General features: G+C 38.4%; 1 protein-coding gene across 2 annotated transcripts in view; it reads left to right on the top strand.

The window, feature by feature from the left end:
• Nucleotides 1–26: 26 nt before the first annotated feature.
• The window catches only part of APC (APC, WNT signaling pathway regulator), a 95,920-nt gene continuing 74,949 nt past the window's right edge, over nt 27–20,997 (top strand). For both annotated transcript variants that reach the window (XM_026059875.1, XM_026059873.1), the window contains exon 1: nt 27–73. The gene's annotated coding sequence lies outside the window, so the exon portion shown is untranslated. The remainder of the gene's footprint in view (nt 74–20,997) is intronic.

Genomic DNA, 20,997 nt, shown 5'->3' with positions numbered 1-20,997 from the left:
CGCCGCCCCGGGGCGCCGCCCTCGGCTCGGCGGCGGCAGGCGTCGGAGGAGCCGCGGCGGCGCTGGCGGGCAGGTGAGTGCCCGTGGGCGGGAGCGGAGCCGCGCGGTCGCCCCGGGGAGGGGGCAGTGGCGGCGCCCCGCGACAGGGGCGCTCCGTCCCCTTGCAGGTGTCGCTCGCCTGGTAGAGCCATAGCAGCCCTTAGCGGTGCTATAACGTGCTCTGGCGTTCGTGCTCTTACGCTTTGAAACCTGGCACGAGTGTCGAGGTGTCTGATAGCTGAAACGCTGCAGTGGTAGCAAGGCCCCAGAGACTAGTTCTCAGCTCTTCTCTTCCGTGAAAAGGTGTTTAAAAGTCAAGTCCTTCACCTGCAGAACCTCCCTCTGGCTGTCAACTAAACGGACTTCAGCGCTCTCTATCAGCAGGCGCTGTGTCCTCTGCTGTGCTTCCTCGCTGACCTCTTGCCTCAGGGCTGGATCTGCACAGGTCGGTCTGACTGCAGCCCCGTGTCTGAAGTCACTGTAGCCTCAGCTGCCCTTTGGAGCGGCAGAAGTGGTTGAATGTAAAGCAGAATAGTTCAAATTTCTGAAAACATCGGTTTCATTGTATAACTGCGGAAGAGAGGAGAAGCAAGGATGCAACTAAACTATATAACTAATTTGTTTGTCTTCCCCCCCCCCCCAATAATTACTATAAACTATATGATAGTTGTAGCCTGTAAAAGTGGGAAAGCAGGCCTTTTGGTAAAGCTGTCATAGAAACTTTTAACTTTCCTAAAAATAAAATGAAGTTCTGCAGAAGCTAATTTTGTGTACTTCTACCAACTGCTAATCAACAAGAGAAGATTTCTGTGCTCCAGCAGAGAAGCACAGATTTGAAAACTTTTTTTCAGGAGGTTATGTCCCAGTTAATAGGACTACTAGAAACAGCATTTTGGTAGGCTCGAACTAGGCAGGAGTTAATTAAGATTATGTCATTCTAACTGAAATGACAACTTTTTTTCCTGTTGTCTTCAAGTRCTGTAATCTTATATTTTTAAACTGGGTTTGGCAAAAACTGTATGCCAAATGGTTTCATCCAATCCTAAGCACTCAAGAAATACTAGACTTGTTAAAGTGAATGCCATGAGATCATTGTTATGCTTCAATTTCCTCGATATGTTTCTTTTCCTCTCCTTGTGATAAAGACTGTTTATAGAATAGTTCTGTCCAATGAAAAAGACCTTGCAATTGCAAGTACTTGCTCTCCTTGGATATTTTAGGTTCCAAAGTAAATATAAACATATAATTTGGCAAAGTTTATTTATACTTAGTGGTATAAAGGAAAAAAAAATCCAAAACTTGGGAAATCCAAATGGCAATATAGTTGATGAAGTATTTTTAATTTTGCCCTTAGGGTTTGAGGTAGCAGGGATGGTACACAAAATGTTTTCTAAATAGCCCAGAAGCAAACACTGTTGTGCATAAGAACATGTTTTAGCAAGTGTAATGAAATATGTGCTCAAGTATGTGAAGTTTTGATACCTACATCTGTTGTAGAAAATGTCAAGTAACTAACATCACAATTGCAGTTTCTTTGCAATATCAAACTGTAACGCTCTCGACAGTGCACTGTGCTACTGTGCACGTAGTTTCGCATACTGTTTTGGTCAGCTTTAGTTTTTAACTAATAGCTCTTAGCCCCAGTACACATATATATTTTTATATATTTTTACTTTTGTAACTTTTATTTCTAGAACTTTCTTATAGCTAGGTAATCTTTTGGGTTAGGGAATTATGTCCTTCCATGATCACATTTAATACTAAATATTAACATATTTCATAATAAAACTTTCTTAATACTGTAATGGTCAAATGGGAAAAAGTTAGATTTGGCTAAGTTGATTTTTGGCTAGATTTTGAAAATTATTACCTTGATTAAAAACAAGATAGTTTGGATTTTTATTTTTTTTATAGTAGTTAACTTTTCCTGTTTGTTTCAAGCAGCTCAGGAATGATAAATAAAATTATTAATGCAATTGTTAAATATGTGCTTTTTGAAATATTTTATAGTAGCAAGTTGTTCTGAAGTATCATGAATGTTATGTGAGAGCATAGAATTGGTTTAGGATATGATGCATGTTATCATTTTTTACTTTCAAACTATGCTATAGAAGTTGTTTCATAGCGCTATGCAGTAGAAATTCACGAATTTCAGGATCTTCTCTCACCACATCTGAAACTCAGCAAATCTACTTTTTATTGTGGTTAGGTCTCACAATATTCTCCTTCAATTTGTCTCCATTGAGTTTGGACAGTGGAAAGCAATGTGCCGTTGTCTTTTCTTTGTATCAAGTTGCCATGTTTTCACAGGGTGATTTTTAGTAACTTGTATGACAGTGATGGAATGAGCAATGAATGAATACACTGAAGCAAGGCAGCTAGAGAGCTTGATGAGCAAAACATACACCACTAACTTTTCACATTTTAATGAGGATGTCAATGCTGTGAATGATAAATGTGTTATAGGATTATTTTTTAAGTTTAATTTTTAAGGAAGTCTCCATTGTAGGTTTTAAAAAGCAACCTGACTGTACTAAATAAATATACATGGACTGTGCTTGGAAGTGGCAATCCAGTAGTTGAAACTCATCTTTAGATGGATTTTCCAGTAGTTTACTGGAAAACTAGTAGTTTCAAATTCGTATTATCTTCATCAGACAAGGTTCCCTTTATTACCAATGTTAGCAAAGCAAAAGCACTTCTACTGTAAGCTCTTAGGTTTGACTTCTCCTGTTTGAATACCAAAACACTAGAAGTTCTGCTGGATTTTTTGATCCTAATTAACCTGGATTATGATTGTAAGTACCAGTTTGCTAAATAGCATTAAAATAATCTGTGCCAGTGATTTCAACAGTAGCTGATGCTGTGCTGTTATATAACTTTATTTTGATTATTGGATGATAATCATTCATTTTTAGTTGAAAGCTTGTGTCTTGTTGCATCAGGTGCAGCCAGAGGATGAAGCCCCACGTCAGTAAGCATTCACTCCAAATGTCAGAAGCTGATGTTGAGTGGGTGTGCTATTTCCCATTGAAGCTTATGGGAGAGGTAGTTGGGAAGAAAAATTAGAAAGAATAAGAAATGTCAGCTTGATTTTGTTATCTGCATGTGCTATTATAACTGTACTTTTGATACTGTTTTTTGGAGCATAATCACAAGGTTAGTCTATGCTAGTTTGACTTGGCAGTAAAAGATTAATAGGGTTCCATGATTATGTTCATTTGTGTCTATTAGATGGTGATTGATTTTAATGCTTATCACTAGTGGAAATAAATTTAAAAAATATGAACACTCTGTGAGACTGCAGAGAATTTACTTTGCCTTTGCCTTGAGGAGTAAAATTCAGCAAGCAAGAACATCTTTTGAGTTGTAGTAGAGCACGAATAGTTTGACTCCTCTGTAGAAATGGTAAACTAAAAAAATAAAATTTAAGGATCAATAGCATTTTGAAGTATCTTTTGTAAGTGTAAAGCTATTCTTTAGAGATGCAGTTTACTCACAAACTGATAGAACTATTAATCTCTTATAGAAGAACAGATCATGCTTAAGTGGACTTCATAATTCAGCAAAACAATTTAGGCTTGTGTAAAATAATATAATGATGCTTCTCTTAAGACTGTGAGTTTTGAACTCTTTATTCTTGTTCTTTAGTAGAACTGGCTGAAGAGCAGAGCTCAGAGGGTTGTGATCAGTGGCACAAAGTCTAGTTGGAGGCCTGTAGCTAGTGGTGTCCTCCAGGGGTCAATACTGGGTCCCTTATTGTTCAAGTTGTTCATCAGTGACCTGGATGAAGGGACAGAGTGCACCCTCAGCAAGTTTGCTGATGATACAAAACTGGGAGGAGTAGCGGATACACCAGAGGGCTGTGCTGCCATTCAGAGAGACCTGGACAGGCTGGAGAGGTGGGCAGAGAGGAACCTCATGAAGTTCAACAAAGGCAAGTGCAGGGTCCTGCACCTGGGGAGGAATAACCCCATGCAGCAGTACAGGTTGGGGGTTGAGCTGCTGGAAAGCAGCTCTGCTGAGAAGGACCTGGGACAGGTCCTGGGTGGACACAAAGTTAAGCATGAGGCAGCAATGTGCCCTTGTGGCCAAGAAGGCCAATGGTATCCTGGGGTGCATCAGGAAGAGTGTTGCCAGCAGGTCGAGGGAGGTGATCCTCCCCCTCTCCTCAGCCCTGGTGAGGCCACGTCTGGAGTACTGCGTCCAGTTCTGGGCTCCCCAGTACAAGAGGGATGTGGCACTRCTGGAGCAAGTCCAGCGAAGGGCTACAAAGATGATTAGGGGACTGGAGCATCTCTCTTATGAGGAAAAGCTGAGAGAGCTGGGCCTGTTTAGCCTGGAGAAGAGAAGGCTGAGAGGAGATCTTATCAACGTGTACAAGTATGTGAAGGGAGGGTGTCAAGAGGGTGGGGTCAGACTCTTTGTGACAGGAGGAGAGGCAATGGGCACAAACTGAAACACAGGAAGTTCCGTCTAACATGAGGAAAAACTTTTTCACTGTGAGGGTGACAGAGCACTGGAACAGGTTGCCCAGGGAGGTTGTGGAGTCTCCATCCTTGGGAGATATTCAAAAGCTGTCTGGACACAGTCCTGGCCAATATGYTCTAAGTGACCTTGTTTGAGCAGAGGGATTGTACTAGTTGATCTCCARAGGTCCCTTCSAACCTCAACCATTCTGTTTTTCTCTGAACTCTGGTGATCCAAGCATCACTTAAGGCTTAGTTCATGAGATTAAATTGTTTGTGTGAAAGTTGCACCCTTTTTCTGGAAATCAGACACCAATAGAAAGTTGTCTTATTTGTGTGATTGATGCTGAGTGTCACTTGCTTTAAATAGATTCTGAAAGGTGCCGAGTTGTACAAAACAGAATTTGGCTGTTAGTAGACTGGCCTTCTTGTAGCAACTGGCACGCAGGGGGGAACTGAAAGGAAACTAGAACTTCCCATTGTCGTGTGACAAGAGCGCAAAGAAGTTGTGAAAGCATAAATTGTGTGAGTTGACTCTCCTTTTATTAATAGAAGAAGTTCTCAGGATCACATGAGCTTTTTCTCCTCTCTAAAACCCCTGCTATGGAGATCTCACATAGCTGCTGTTCTTCCACTCAAAGGGCTTTAACAAAGAATCTGTTCAGAACTAAGCAATGTTATTCCCATATAGCATAATGGTTTTATATGTATATTATGCAGAAATCCCAAGCTTGCTTATGTAAATTTTATATAGACAGTTATAATCTCTCACACGTGCCTGCCCTCATTGCTCTTTCACTTCAAACTAAGTCAACCATATATTAAGAATTTTATGACTTTCTTGTGCTTAGCTGCTGTTTCTTGGAATAAGATTTTGCAACTTTTGGGGGGATATACTGTAAATTTAATTCAGTTGATCAATGACAAGCATTTCCCTCTGGCTCCCTCTGGTTTATGTTGTTGCAGGTTCTGCTAGAGTTTGCTTTTGGATTGCAAAGTTCCTGTTTAGGTTGGGAGATGACTTTTATCTAATTAAGTTACTTGAATGCCTGAATAAATGTGTCAGTACAAGACTTAGAGCTGTTACTGTATACACTGAAATGGTTTCCTCTTCCTTGTTTTGGTTTGTCTCTTGTGATTTTCATTATATAGGAGTGTTTTTCTTCACTGATTTTTGGGAACAGAAAGATAAATATTGATAGAAATAAAAATATGACATGGACTGAGGCTCTCTGGTTATGTAAACAAGAACTGAGGTTCAAGCATGATGCTGAAAATCGAAAGTACTGTAACATTGAACATATCCCTGTAGCTCTAGTGGATATGACACATTAGGCTTTTCCTTTCCCCTAGAAATTGTAGGGTAGTAAGAAAAACAAGGAAATACAGTATGTAATGAGCAGAATTGTTTTGTTTTGCCAGAAATATTGCAAAGAGTGTTTCTTGTATTGGGATTTCTATAACTAATTTTTTTTTGTACCAGTCTTCATAATAAATTTGTGACCTTCTCTATTTAGAATAGATAATATTCCTTCTTCTCTATAATTCAACAATTGTAACTACACTTTTCCTGTTTGTTACAGGTAGCTGTTACTGCATTGTGGGTGTAAAGCTCTTGCTTACAGTGTCTTATCTTGCAGCTGATCTATGTTTTCAGAGAACTGATTGATTTGCCAAGCTTGTGCTGTTTGAGTACTGTTACTTTTCATACCAGTTGTGCCTGTATTTGGAGGAGAATATATGGAAAGCTGTTGATGGTGAAAGAGTAGTTATGTTGTAATCAACAGAAACAAAGGAGTGTGTTGCAGAACAACTTATACTGAGAAACTGAGGGGATGTATGCAGCTGTACTTACATATTTTTGGTTTTAGGGGGGGAGTTAGTTGCTCCTTACTCGTAGGATAGACCTGAAGACCAAATTTACCCATACAGTGTTTTTTGGGGGGGAGGGGCAATAGTACATGCTATTATAAAAGGACTACATATTAAAATGTCTCTATTCACATGCATATTGGTTCTGTGTTACGCAATTGGATAATCATTTATTTCATAGAACTTCGGTAGTATCTTTTATATATATAAAAAAACTATTTACATGCTAAATGCAAATTCTAGGAATTCCTTATTGTGTAGTTAACACCAATGTACCTTCCTTTGGATATTTGTGAGGGAATTTGAAAGATGTCTTGGGAGATAAATTTATCATGTTGATCCCACTTAGTTGCCTTGGAGTTTAGTAGTTTGGAGAGCAGACTTTTACAGTTGATAATTTTTTTATATGTTTTTCAGAAAACTTACTTCAGACATGGTAGCAGTACTGTCCTGGACTGTAGTAACTGACTTATTCTAGGACTGAGGCTTTTCTGAGGGTTGTGGCATAAGAATTGAAGCAGATATGTTCATGTTGTACAATTACCAATCGTGTGATTTGTTATCCTAGCAGATGTTTTAATGATTACAGCTTCTTCTAATAGTGTGGGATAACAGCTTTTATTCTTATTTGAATGATAATTGCTCTTGGGCTTCTTGAAATGCAGAAAATGCTTCTTTATTTCAAAAAAAATTCTAGTACCAAAAAGGTATAATTTCTGATTTATTGAATAATACAATCCATTCCTTGCTGACTACTGTTGAACCATCCGAAAAGAGAGTATTAGAAAGCATAACTTTTTTTTAACTGCAGCAATGTTAATTGGCACTTTTGTCAGTCAACAGTTACTTCTGTTGCTTTGTGTATGTTATAGCATCCTTTGGAACAGGGTAGAAGTCATCAGACTGTGAAACAAGACACTGAAGATGGAGCAAAGTAGATTGATCAAAAAGTTCATAACCATCTGATGTTGTATTTTTTGTTTACAGTATCTGATTAAACATACCAAAGTGAATTCATCAGTGGTTGCTTTTTGGACACTGGTCATAGGGCTATCTTAATAGATTTAAATTCCAATGAGAACCTTGCACAAAATTTCTGCTTTGTGTCAGACTGCTGATGTCACTGTAGACTACTGTTTTATTTGCCTTGGTTTGTGCTAATCGGAATAAATAACATGTTTCTGTGGTTACTTGTTTTCAAATCACTGTCTTATTTTCAAAATGCATCTGATATTATAATTCTCTCTCTCTCTTTTTTTTTTTTAATAGTCTTTTGGTCCTCACATTGGTGTTGATGGCTGCAAAGAGAGTGGCTGTAACAACTTTGAATCACTAGCAGTTGCAGACAGTTCAGTAAAAATTAGGTACAGTTTAGTTAAATTCTAGAATTCTAGCAGGCTTATTCTTAAGAGCAGCAGTTTGGCACGCTTTCATTTGTGAACTTTTTTGTGGAAATAAATGCTGACTTCAGGTTCCCACAGCTTTGAAACATTCTGTGAGGAATTTGCTTAATGCCTTGAAAGGGCCTAAAGAAGTGGGTGACCTTTGCAGAATTCTTGCCTATTCAGTAGAAAATACCTTTCCCGTAGTTGAGCTATCATCTGGCCTGAACCTTACAGTATCGTGTTGTCCTGCTTGTTTGACTGAAAATTTTGGCCATTTTATTGTTCTGCTGTTCAATAACATTCTCCAAATAGCTAGGAAGGCACTTTACTTTCATGAGAAAGAGAAGTCAACTTCCATTCCAAAAGAGCAGTTTGGATTTTATTGGTACTGCTGTACTGCCTCTCCAGCTTAATACTTGCCAGAAGGAAGCACTGTCTCTTCTGCTCATGTTTAGGACTTCCTAGAGTAGAAAATCCCCATTTATGATGGACAAAGCATATAGGTCATAAAAGGATAAGTAGCTGTGATTCTCTCTCACTATCTCCCCCCCTCCTCTTTTTTTTTTTTTTTTTTTTTTTTTTGGTAAAAGGGATGCAAGACTGAACTTGTGTTGAACCCAGACTCTTTGGTGGTTTTTTTTTTCTTGTTGGTGTTTTAAGACTTCATCTATGTGTTTTGTGGAAAAAACAGATTCCGGTATTTGAGTTGGACATTCCACAAAAGGAACACTGTACATGCCCTGAATAATGGGATTTCTTGAGTTAAATTCCCACCTTGTCTCACTGTGATTGTTTGCAACTTCTATGTTTTCTGCCCAGAAGGAACTGTATACAAGATCTCTGCTCCCTTTGAAAATCCAAGGGCTCCAGTCCAAAATTTGCATATTTAAGGGCTTATATTAAATATCCTTGATTATTCCATATTAATCATTTAGGGCTTGGATGTGGAATGAGTTTGGGGAAAGGTGTTGCCTGTCAGCAGGCACTACACACTGAAATCTAGACCCAGCAGAAAAAAGAATACTGATTATGTTAAGTTTGTTGGGTGTGTTGTGATTTTTTTTTTATTTTTTAACTCTTGGCATCAATAACTTCGATGTCAGCAATTCTGCGGTGGAAAGCTTCAGTGCCAGTAACCTTGACAATATAATTGGCACCTATCACTGCCAAGAAGACGGTGTCAGTGGGCAACGTTGAGATAAATGAGGCTCCGGGGTTAGCAGAATCTGCTATGTGGCCATATTCCTTCCACGTTGCTGGTTTTTAACACAAAACTAAACTGAGTGTTTTTCATTACAAAATGTAGCAAAAATCCCCCAAAGCTTGTTTGCCTTTTTTTTTTTTAATCAATAGTGGGATTAAGCACAACCAATTCCCTTATAGATCCAATTTTTGATTTTGTTAGTATCCGTCTCTCTCCCTCCCAAATTTCAGCAGAATTACTGTATTTGTAATTTGTTCCCCAGTGTCCAAATTGTTCAACTACAAGCCCTTCATTGTATAGGACTCTAATTTTAGCCAAGTGTAGCAGAGTGATGACTCAAACTTCTGTAATATTCCAGTTTCCACAAGAGTAAGAAAAAACACACAGAATAGAGTTCCTGCACTTTGCTCTAGCTTTTTTTTCTTCATTTTGGATCTTCTTGTTATTTCAGTGRAAACCACAGATCTAAGTCAGAAATACAAGCTGAAAAATGGCATTAGCTAATGTCATTTTTTTTCCCATCAGTTCCAAATATAGGTTATTTGTTTGTAAGTATTGTTATATATGTTTGTGACTTTTTAAAATTCCATATGCTGAATATGGCTGCGGATTGAAATGCTGAAACAAGGTGATGGTACTGAATTTACATGTGTAGGTCTCTAAACGTGATTCAGAATGACCTCCAGAAAGGTTTAAGGTCTGGATTCAGCTGGGAATCAATGAAACAATTTGTTTGATCAAATCTTCTTTCATTTGGCTGTCAGTCTCATATAATTGTATCCAAAGTGCCAGGAAGCACAGGGTATGCCTGAGTACTGGTTCATAATCGAATGTGGTTATTATATTTTTGTCTTGCTTAGATTATTGTTACTAGCTCAATGTGTACACTGTAAAACTGTACGCTGGTGTTCATGTAGACTCACTTCACTGTTATATTAATGCTTGCCAGTGCAATCCAGTAGCCAGAATGTTATGAGTCTTATTAGTTAATATAAGACTAATGGTATGTTTAAATTGGTGTGGAATTAGGTCTCTGACAAAAGGTTTAGATGCCAGTCCAAGTGATGGCTTCCTAATTAAATGTCTAAATGTCATTGTTAAGACCTTGAGAACTAGACTTAATTTATAAAGCGTTTTCCAAAAACTGTTTCAAGTGCACGAAGCTGAAAAGAATAAATTGAATGGAGCAAAGGAATTCTTGTCTTCCTCTCAAACCATTGGATTTGTGTATTGCTTTATTTGCATGAAAAAGTAGGTTTCTGTACATGACTGCCTTTATACTGTTCCAAATCTATCTCTGTCTTACTCATGAGCAAAATGTGCAGATCTTTTCTTTACGACTGAAATGGTGCTTAAAATGATATAACGGCACTGAAGATTCCATGTGACAGTCTAGTATGCGTGCGGCAATAAAGATCTGAAACCCTCTGCAACAACAGAGCCTGCTTGTAATTTGCTATACTATTTTATATTGTAGAAGTCTCGCATGTTTTAGAATGCTTTAATGTCTTCGGAGAATGATGGAAAAACAACTTACTTCAGCATACTGGCTACCATGGCTAAGTTTTGCATTTGGTTTCTGCTAATATATTAATCTTTGCCTTAAAAGTCATCTTCTCTAAATATAGGTAGCATAGGAATGTAAGAATTTCTGTGCTCTGTTGCAGTTTTTATTGCCTGAAAATTTTGTGACTTGTGACTTTTAAGGGACAGGGAGTTTTTTATAGATGCTAGCAATGGTCGTTGTGGGCAATTTGCCACCTAGTTCATTGTTTGAAGGAGAATTGTCCATTTTATTGAATTCATATTTTCAAGTTTATTGAACGGTTTGTAAACATGGATGGATAGTGCTCTTTATCATTCTTGCTTCTATACTGCATTCCCTAAGTTGTTATACAATTATATTGCGGGAATTCTAGAAACCCATTAAGCATCTGAATCACTTTGGATTAGGCAAACCTCAAATCCATAAAAAGACGCAATTCCTGTACTGAAGCAATTACACTGCTCCGAGCCTGTGGTGTAGGTTGTTACCAGGCAGCTGAACTGGGGGGTAAGATTTCATGAAGCACGCTTCTAGCACTTCCTAGCACTTACTTTTGGGGAAATGTAAGGTAATAAACTGTAAACTAAAAGAACATCAGGAAAGTATCAACCAGGCATAGAGTAGAAAGCATGTACTCTTGCACTTGTTTTATCTTCTAGTGAAGCCATGCTATACAACCTTTTGTGGAAGTACTTGGACTCCATAGATGCGGTCATGCTCTAGCATGTGCCTGAATCATAGATGTGCCCTTTTATGTGGTGAGTGCACATCTGGACACACACATAGTTCCAGTCAAATCACTCATCCAGATGCCTTTAGTCAGCTACACATCTGATCACATGATGAGCAAGTGCCATAACATGACTGTCACCTGAAATTTTCGTGTGATAAGACATGTTTGGTCACAAGATGAGACAGAAAGTTCAGGGACAGCAGAAGAAGTAGAAAGTGAGGCTGAGGAACAATTCATCCATAATCTTAAATAAGAGCATTTCAATTACTGCCAGTTCTGTTGTTGGAGGAGAGCTTTGGTTTTCTTTTCATGTGACAGCAGGGATTTTGCCAGTGTCATGCAATCTCTCTTATTACTTCTTCCTTGCCAAAATAAATGACATCCACCATGAAGATTTCTGTTGTCGTCTTGACACCTGAGGTAATTAGCTTGCAAAACGGACCCTTTCAACCTTGCGGGAAACTTAAAAATTCTTGAGCTCGGCTTATCTTGATTTGCAGACACCAAGTTTGTCTGCCAGACTACTTTATTTGGAGATTTTATTTGTATAGAAACAATACATCTTATGCTTGCCAGAGTTTACTCAAGATCGCTCAATACCAGGCAAGCTTAAACTTAAATGGTTTGTTTTAACATTAAAACAATACAAATTATTTCTAGTAAGGGGTTCAGTACTTGATTAAAAAATACAAAACAACTCTAAGAGAGTAATGAATCAATAAAATACAATTCCATGCTGAGGAGGAACTTATGACTGTCAAGTATTGTTGCTTCTAAATCTCAGCTAGTTAGGCCTGGCATTGTAGCTGACTTGCCTTGGGGATCTTTGAAAGTACATCTTTTCTTCATTTACAATTGAAGTATTGGGGTTGTGTAGGACAAAAAAGGAAAATGTTCTTTTAGAAGGCTTAGCAATACAGAGAGCTTTTCTAAATATGGTTGTGATGACTTAAAATTTTCCCTTCCTGTGTCCATAGAGGTTGGAATCTGAGATACAAAATGTAGCTGTAGTTGGTAGGACGTTTTTCCTCTCCATGATGTTTTTTTGATTGTACTTCTAGTCTGAGAAGCTTATATTTTCAGGAGAGTTGCAACACCTTATACACCTTAATTACTCAGTTGTGCCATATGGGTCTAAGATTTAGTGCAGGCAACTTAGGTATTTCGATTCAGTCTGAACTGAGTAGCTGGTGGCCCTGCATCCAAGCTGGAGAAGGGAAGCTGGTGTCTGCCAGGGTGCCACTCAAATATCTGTCCTCTAAAACAAGGAATTTGAAAGCACTCCTGCTTTCCCAATTCAGACAGACTACAGTGTGTTTTTCTTCTAGATTATTCCATTGGCACTTTGTTCTGGGCATGGCTGTTGCTTCTCTACTTCTTTAATTGCTTTTTCTCAGTACTTTCCTAAAGTAACTTGGACAGTGGTAAAATGTTTAGCAGTTAGGGCCTCAGATGCTTTTTTGTTACTCTGAAGTTGCTTGTTGATTGCCAAGGTGAAGAAGGGGCCGCAGGGAGGGCAGCTTTGTGTAAGCTGTGGAAGTACTGAGCACTGGTGCCGCCTGGGTAGAGCTTGCTGTGGGAAGCAGCCTGCCTAGAGATGTGCTGAGGGTTTGAATTTTGCATTCTCCTTCCAGTGAGCAGGGGGGTTGATTTCAGAAAGTGTTCATACTGGCTCAGCACTGGACAGGGCAGGCTCTCAAACCCACCCTAGCTTATATTTGAATTTTTATTTCTTACTGACTATCCAGTAAGATGAAGCTTCATTATTGGGAGTAAATATTCTAGGATATTCTAGACTGCTCAGGTTTTACAAAAACAAACCGCCCAAAAAGAGAAGCAAAAAAATCTATTCTTTTAGCATCGCCACCAGCATTGAAGAAATTAAGAACTGAAGATACCGTTCACTCAAACCCCCAAAACAAAAACAGTAAAACTCCTAATGCTCCCCCCCAAACTGTAAAAACCCATATTTTAAAATTGGACTATGGATTTTAACTTTCAAATAACCCACTAAACTGTGTGCCACAGGAGGAGGGGAGAAGAAACTGGATGCCACCAGTGCCTAAAGGCTTGTGTAACAGCAAACTCCCTAGAGAAGTGAGAGGCAGATCATCCAAGGAAGCATTTTATGGTGAAAAAATAAGATGAAAAAAGCAAGAACACTTCCAAAATAAAAGCTAAACCAAAAATCTGACATGAATTGTTACACTTGATTAATATGGCTATAAGCAGGAAAACTGCGTGCTGGCTAGGCATCTGTGAGGCTGCTTTGCCCTACCTGGGAGCACCAGTCTGTGCTGGGAGAGTGCCACCTTCAGCACCAGCTCACCTCTGCATTCGTAGAAGAAACGATGGCAAAGTGACGTCTGCACTGGTCCTGGGAAGAAGAGCTGGAGGACTTTTTGTCCTGACCTTAACAAGCAATCTGCTGAATCTCTGTAGTGTAAGACTTGATTATAATCATTGTAGTGTGTTATGAGTGTACATACACTGCAAAGAATTACAGTTCTTGAGGGATCAAGTGAGTTGTGAACTCTAATGCCTTTCAAGCTCTGAATGAAGCCCCATGCCATTCAGTATGACCCCTATATAAAAGATGCAGAACATTCAAAATCAAATTATCTTAAATATCTTGTCTCACCTTATAGACTCAGTTCATACTGGGCTTTTGTGATTCAATTAGCCATAGTGATACTAGGGAATTTAATTCAAATTTGTCTAATTTCCAGCTACTGGGTCTTGTTAAGCTTTTGAAAAAATCAAGTATTTTCAGTATTTTTGTAATAAAAGTCAGCCTCCTTAAGCCATACAGTATAAATCTTAACAACCTCTGAGCCATTTTTGAGGTACTTCTTTGAACTCTTTAGCATTTACTGTTATGTGCTGGAACTTGTTTGGTTTTTTTTTTTTCTTTTTTTTTTGAGATTTTAATGAAGACGCACATATGCTCATAGTTCATGTCAACAATTTATCTTGGAAAGGAGAATTTTCTAGATTGGTTTGATATGAACATTTTCCTCTAGACAAGAGTCTGAGGCTCAGGTCCTAATTTAAGTGTTTAAGAGATTCTAATGCCACTAAAGGGACTCTCAGCCATGATTGTGTTGTGTTTCTAGATGTTGCCACAGCCTTTGCTGTGGTGGATGTTAAAAAGCTATCATCAATATGGTATAGCAAAATTAGCAGCTGGATTTTTTTTCCCTCTTAGCACACTTGGAGAATGGTGGTGGCCAGCATTCTTTTTTTCTTCTTTTTTTAAAAAAGGTCTTTGTTTACAGGGTCCCACAAAAATTGGCCCTCCCTTTTCAGTATCCTAGGCAAAACACACATGTTGATGACCTTCAGCTAAATAGATTAACTGATTTATCACTACTAAAATGTCAGAATGCTTACAAGAAATCAACTTTTGGATGAAGAACATCTGGTTCAGCCTAAACAAAGGGAAGACTGAAAAGAAGATTGTCAAGAGAAAGGTAAATATTCCACTGAAATAATAGAGCTTCCATTTGTCAAAGTGTTGGGGAGTTTTGGATGCTCACAGGTTCCCTATAAAGCTCACACAACCAGGTAGCATGCATTTTTTTTCTAGCAGTGACTTTTCAACCTCAGCTTACCAAGAAACTGAATCTGATCATCCATTTGCATGTGTAGTCATCCATTTGCCATGAACAGGTGTGAATGTTGTAACTTCTTGTGTCTGCTAAATATTAAGAATAAGCAAAATATGTCTTTATCTTTGTAACTCAGGCCACTATAGGTATTCTAGGCATGTGCTCAGTTTCTTCTACTGGGTCTGACTCTGATTCAGTCTCTGAGCAACTGACAGCTGTGCAACCCTGTGTGAAAAGCCAAGAGCTGTGTTACAGCTAAGGATGAAGTAGTCTGAGATAACAGAAGGTAACTCTAGTGCAGCTTGGACAAATCCAGAGCATGGCAGTCTGGGGGAAACACTGAGAAACATCAAATCCTCAGTCTTTCTCTAAGCATTCCATCTTTTGCTATTCTATGGCCAAGATGGGGTGGAGAGAGAGAGAGAAGACATCTGTATGAATAAACAAATTCCTGTAGGAAGAGCTTTTACTGTGAAAAACTTTCCAGAGAATTGCTGAGGTACACTGGACACTATWTTTTACATGAAAGATGTTCAGCACTATATGCTGCCTTCAGTAAAGTTAACTGATTACTGAAACTGAATTAAAGATGGGAGAGAATGTGCAATTACAGGTTTCCAAAGGGGCTGAATAAGCCTTTACTTTGCTGGAGTTCTGGAATAAGTGGGTGGACAAATACATGAGTCTGTGGAGTAAAAAAACCTAACCTTGAAAGTCAGCTCTCTGTTTAGCTGGTCACTGTAGACTCTCTTTCAGTGAGCAGTATAGACAAATGACAGTTTTCTAGCTCACATCTGTGAAAAACAGTTTTCCGAATTTCTGTAGAAGTCCACCTTTCTAATGGATTGAATGAGCATAATCCACTTTCATTTTCTTCTACCTTTTAAATTTTTTTTCTTCCTTTTATGTTGTTGCAACAGAGCTTTTTAGAAAGGAGGACTGGGTTTTTTTCCATTTTAAAAACAGAGGTTTTTATGAAAATTAATGCAGAATGTTAGTATTGGGTAAGACAGACATCTGCAGTTAGTCTGAGAAGGAAAGAGCTGATATATTTTTGTATTGACTGTTTCTCTGTTGTATTTCATCAGAAGACCTTAAAGTATAGCACAACACTGATCTGACTTGCTACCTCCTGACATCTTACAGAGGTGAGGCCCAGGATAAGTAACAACTCAGTCTGTTGATATTTGAACAGAAATATTCCTAGATAAAGACCTATAGTCTGAATAAGTACACTAGAAATGAGGCCTGGCAAGTGTTACTCCTTACTTTGCAATAGTATTAAAGGGAGGTGGAAAAAAAGCATCGGAAGTAAAGGGAAAGCTGGAAATGTAATAAAAATATGCAGCTGTTTAGGAGGGAAAGAAAATGCRTGGCATGGCTAGATTAAGAAGTAATTACAGCACAGATATAGTAAACTACTTGCATGCATGACAAGAGCTGTGGCAGAGGAAACAAAGCAATACAATAGAAGGATACTGTGATACTCTTAATCAGAGGATGAGGAAACCATAGTTAATGTAACATGAAGTTAGTGTCAGATGGGGTTCATTATGCAGTGGAGATAAAAGAATGGGTAAATGGATGGTGAAGTTTGCTGGATTACTGGCTTGCTGCAAAAACTCCTTCCGTTATTGCTGTTGTACTGTTTTTAGAATGTATATGGCTAATGCTGCAAATTGGTCCATGACGTGTTATTAGCTCTAACTGTTGTGAGGAGGGATGTGCTCCTTCTCCCTGCACAAGATCTTCACTTATTTAACTTGCAGCAAGAAACCTGTATGGAGATGGAAAAATTTAGTAAGAGGGAAGAAAGCATGAGTGGGAGATGTCCCAGAGAGTACAGTACTTTCAGGCAAAACTGCAGAACTGCAAACAACAGAGAGCATTACATAATAATGGATTTAAAGAGCAGATGATAGCATTGTGTAAATCTGACTTATTTAGGAAATAATTAAACAGCATGCATTTCTCTGCTTTTCTCATTCAGCTTATGTTGCAGGTCTTTCCTGTAGCTAACTGACCCTGTGAAAGGACACACTGTTTTCTGTTAATAAAATCTTTTTATGCCACTTATTTGCCCCCCCACCCCCAAGATGCAGCCTGATGTAAATCATTGTGTAAAATTTGCATTTTACATTAGTAAGTGAAGTGCTGAAGATAAGATCCTAAGTTGCCAATACTACATTTCACATTTGCAAGTAATACCAAGCATAGTGCCTGGCAACAGAGAGAATTTAACTCATTATCCAACCCACTTGCTATGCCCAGAGTCTCTGAGGTAGTTAGTACTGTGCATGCACAATGACTAGTAATGAAATATCAATCACTTTAAATATATGAAGTGGTGAAAGGCCTCAAGGGAGAAGGGTACTGCTGCAGAGGGTGAGGTTGTGAAGGCACAGAAAACTGTCCCATTTATGGTCAAGCTATCTTAAAAAAGTCTTTTGCATTTTCTGTTGTAATATTCTTAATCTTATAAAGCAAATAAATGTTTGGGGGAACATCCTTTGTTTTCAGAAACACATGGACCTTAATCTGCTGAGAGCTTCTATTTAGCACTACTTTGTAGATGAGAGAGACAAGTATGGTAGTTTAAAAAAAAAAACAGGATTATGGCTTAATTTTATTTGGTCTCAGACTGGATTTTAATAAGTGCAGTAAGAGATTGGGAAACAGTACCTGACTTGCATCAAGTATTCTATGAAAAGATTGCCAACTCCTCTTCTACAGCAAAAAATCTCATTTAGCTGTTTGAGAATGCTGTACTGGGCAGACTACAGGGATCTGGGCCAAAATAATACAAATAGTCGAATTGTGAGTACTGAAACAGAGCTGATGTTTTCAAATACTAAAATTTTGTGTCCCTGGGAGTTCATAGCTTACCTGCAAAGATTTAGTTCTCTTAATGGATTTTTAAGTTTTTATGTAATACACATATGTAGTAGGTATTCCTAGACCTGGCCTAGGTTTTGGCAATAGTATTCTTCAGAAAATGAAAAGGCCAGTTTGTTCTTTCTGTCAGATTAGAAAGTAACTAGCCAAAAGTAAAATTAAGTCTAAACAAGACTTTTTTTGTCTCTGTAAAATTTCGTTCTGTGCTCCTCTTTTTCCCAAGAGACACTTTTTAATTTATTTTTTAAATCAAATGCTGCTTCATTAATACCAGGGTCAACAGGTGACAGTACTGCATCTAGAAAGCAGTTTTGAAAGAAATAAATGGAGTTTCTATCATAATACCATTCACCTGTTTGGTTGTATGTCAGTGCTTTAACACCACTGAAACAGACAATATGAAAAAGGTCATCTTATTACTAGTAACATACTGTATATTAAACTGAATTTCATTTAAAATTGAATTTTTCTTCAGAGGCAAGTGCATGTGACAGACACAAAACATAAGCTGCCATTTTTTTATGGAAATCATAACGGAATGGGCATTACTACGAGCAAGGAGGGGAAAGCTTTCTGCCTCCCACTCAGCTGTCATGTTGGCAGGAGGTATCGGAGAATCTGCGCTGCTGCTTCTGCTCTGCGTGTTCTGTGAATAAATACAGAACTTCAGGCTATAGAGCAGTGAATCTATCATCTTTCATCAGCACTGAATTTACTTAAATCTATGCCAACTTGTGAGTACCAGGTTCATAAAGCAATAGGTCAGGACTAACCAGAATCTTTTCACAGACCGAGAACTACAGCTTACAGCTTTTCAGAGTTACAGGAAGTGCGCTGTAATGTGGATAAATGAATGGAATACATTATGAAGCTTTTGAGCTCTGATATTCCCAGTTTGGATTCTAGAAAGAGATCTATGAAAATTAAGTCTACTTCTCAAGCTTAGTTTTTAACTTGAAGTATGTATTTTAGCTTTCAAGTATATAGGATTTCAATTTCTCTGGCATTTAGTGTGGCTTTGAACACTTAAAATTGCCATTCTAGACTGTATTGCACTTCCAAATTATGAACATGATTTAAAATGATTACAATTCTCAATTTGCCTGATCTGATTGGAATATAAGCCACAACTCATGTTACAGCAGCTTGCCAACTGGTAACATAAATGTGAGCTGTATGTGCACTTATTTGAGCTATACTGACTTAAATAATTTTAGGATAGAGAGCTGCACAACATCTAGGAGCATTTAGTTTTGCTTTTTTGAGGGGAGAAGCAGTGGTGTATTATCAGGGTGGGATGGCTGTAGATCTAATGCAAAACTAGGTTCTAAACTTCTAAGACTGTCAGGAGTAATATGATAGTCTCTTACAGCTGAAGGATTATTAACTCACTAGTGCAGTCTGTGGTATGTGCAAGTCTGAAATTGGGTATCAGAAATCATGAAGACATCAAATATGGCTGTAATGAATGGAAGCTGTGTAACAAACATATAGCACGAGACACTTTCATCATTCTCATCCTAGAGAGTCCTTGCATACTACCCCAGTTTACTTTGTTTAAAATGGTTTACCACTTGAAGGAGATTTAGTGTGATACCATGTTGAAGGTAACACACTACATAATGTTACACCATCTCCTTATTCCTGAAGACCTTTGATGAAAGGTTAGCTGACAAAGAGCATCTTTCCTGAGTCTGGAGTAGTGTCTTGTATTGACTGGAAAAATGAGCCATGAAAACGCAGCCGGAAAGGAAGTAGTTGTATTTAAGTATCTGTGGTGCAATTGCTCACCTTCCCTACATAGGCCTGTAGTGTCTTTAATTTCACTTGGTCCCAACCACGAGCTATCACAAGTCAGCTGGTTCCATATGAATCAAAGAAAGGATTATAGGAAGAATGAAACTTCCTCAGGCATGTAAGGGTAGATAGCTCATTAAAAACACATACGTCCTTATATCCACTTACATGAGCAAATATTGCCATAAATTATGTAATAACATGACGCAGGGAAGGGCATTCACTTGCTTAGTTCATAAACTGTTGCAATTTAAGTCTTGTATTTTGTTGAGATGTTGGACTGCAGTGCTCATAGATTTATTCTAGAACACTTCTTCCAGAGAATGAAAAAGACTAATACTGTGTTTTTTCTTTTTTTCTTAACAAAGCTGCTTTTTATAAAAGAACTGGATTTTTTTTAAACAACATCCCACGTATTACCTGGTATCTATAAAACTTGTTATAAAGAGTAAATACAGACCACAAACTCAAACAGCTGAAATATGGCAGGCTTTCTGCTGTCTGTTGCATTCAGTAGCATGCTTTTTTAGGGTCTTGCATCTTCTTCGTTAATAGCTCCTTATGTCTTTGCCCTTGGAGAGAGGGGTCAGTTCTGGAAGGAGATTCTAAAATAAGTCCTGAATTGATTTGTTTGTGCATCCATCTTCTGGATTTTTCTCCAGCACTCATCACTGAACTTGTACTTACTGTTCTAATTTGGTGTAGCTTAAATGCATACATCTCTATTATAAAACTACCCAGTAGTAATGACAAAAATTTGTCTGAAAAGTGCATGAAAATGATGTTTTACTGAACTGTAAATACAATAGAGATAGCATTGTAAGACACTTATAGTTCTTTTTAATAAGCAGTATCTGTATAGTTTCTAAAGAAAACATACAATGTATATTAGCTCTAGTTCTAGTATATGCGGAACCTTTCTTCTAAAAACAACTATTATCAATCCTTATATAAATGCAAAAGCTTGTAGTCTTACATAGTATTCAGTGCCTCTCTCTTTACTGGAAGGAGAGATAAYAGAATGATGATCTTCACAAGCGAAGTGATGCAGATACTTATGAGATTATTTCCCACAGGAAGAATGTAAGTGTCATACCCATTGCTATGGAGGAGTGAGTTTAATGCTGCAATATAGATTTGGGGTTGATTTTTGCATTTATGTCAAGATCCTGCCTGCCTTCTCAGTGATTTTACACCTACCCAAAAGTTAGAATATGAGCATACAATGCGTTACAGACATCATAGTCTGCGCTGTGTGCCTAGTAGGTGTGTTCACAGCGGCAGCAGCTTTTAGCCGGGTGGCTGTTGGGCAGCGTGTTCCTCCCTTAGCGTTGCGGTAGTGCGGAGCAAGAGCGTCCTTGCGGGGGGTGATGCAGCGGGCGCTGCCGTGTGCCCTGCCCTCCCCTCGCGCCCGCGGTGCCTCCGCGGCCGCGCTGCGCCGCACAG

The sequence above is a fragment of the Apteryx rowi genome, unplaced genomic scaffold (genome assembly GCF_003343035.1).
Source record: "Apteryx rowi isolate R43461 unplaced genomic scaffold, aptRow1 scaffold_161, whole genome shotgun sequence".
NCBI lineage: Eukaryota > Metazoa > Chordata > Aves > Apterygiformes > Apterygidae > Apteryx > Apteryx rowi.
Note: the sequence above shows the minus strand (reverse complement) of the source record. Positions and strands in the feature narration are given on the sequence as shown.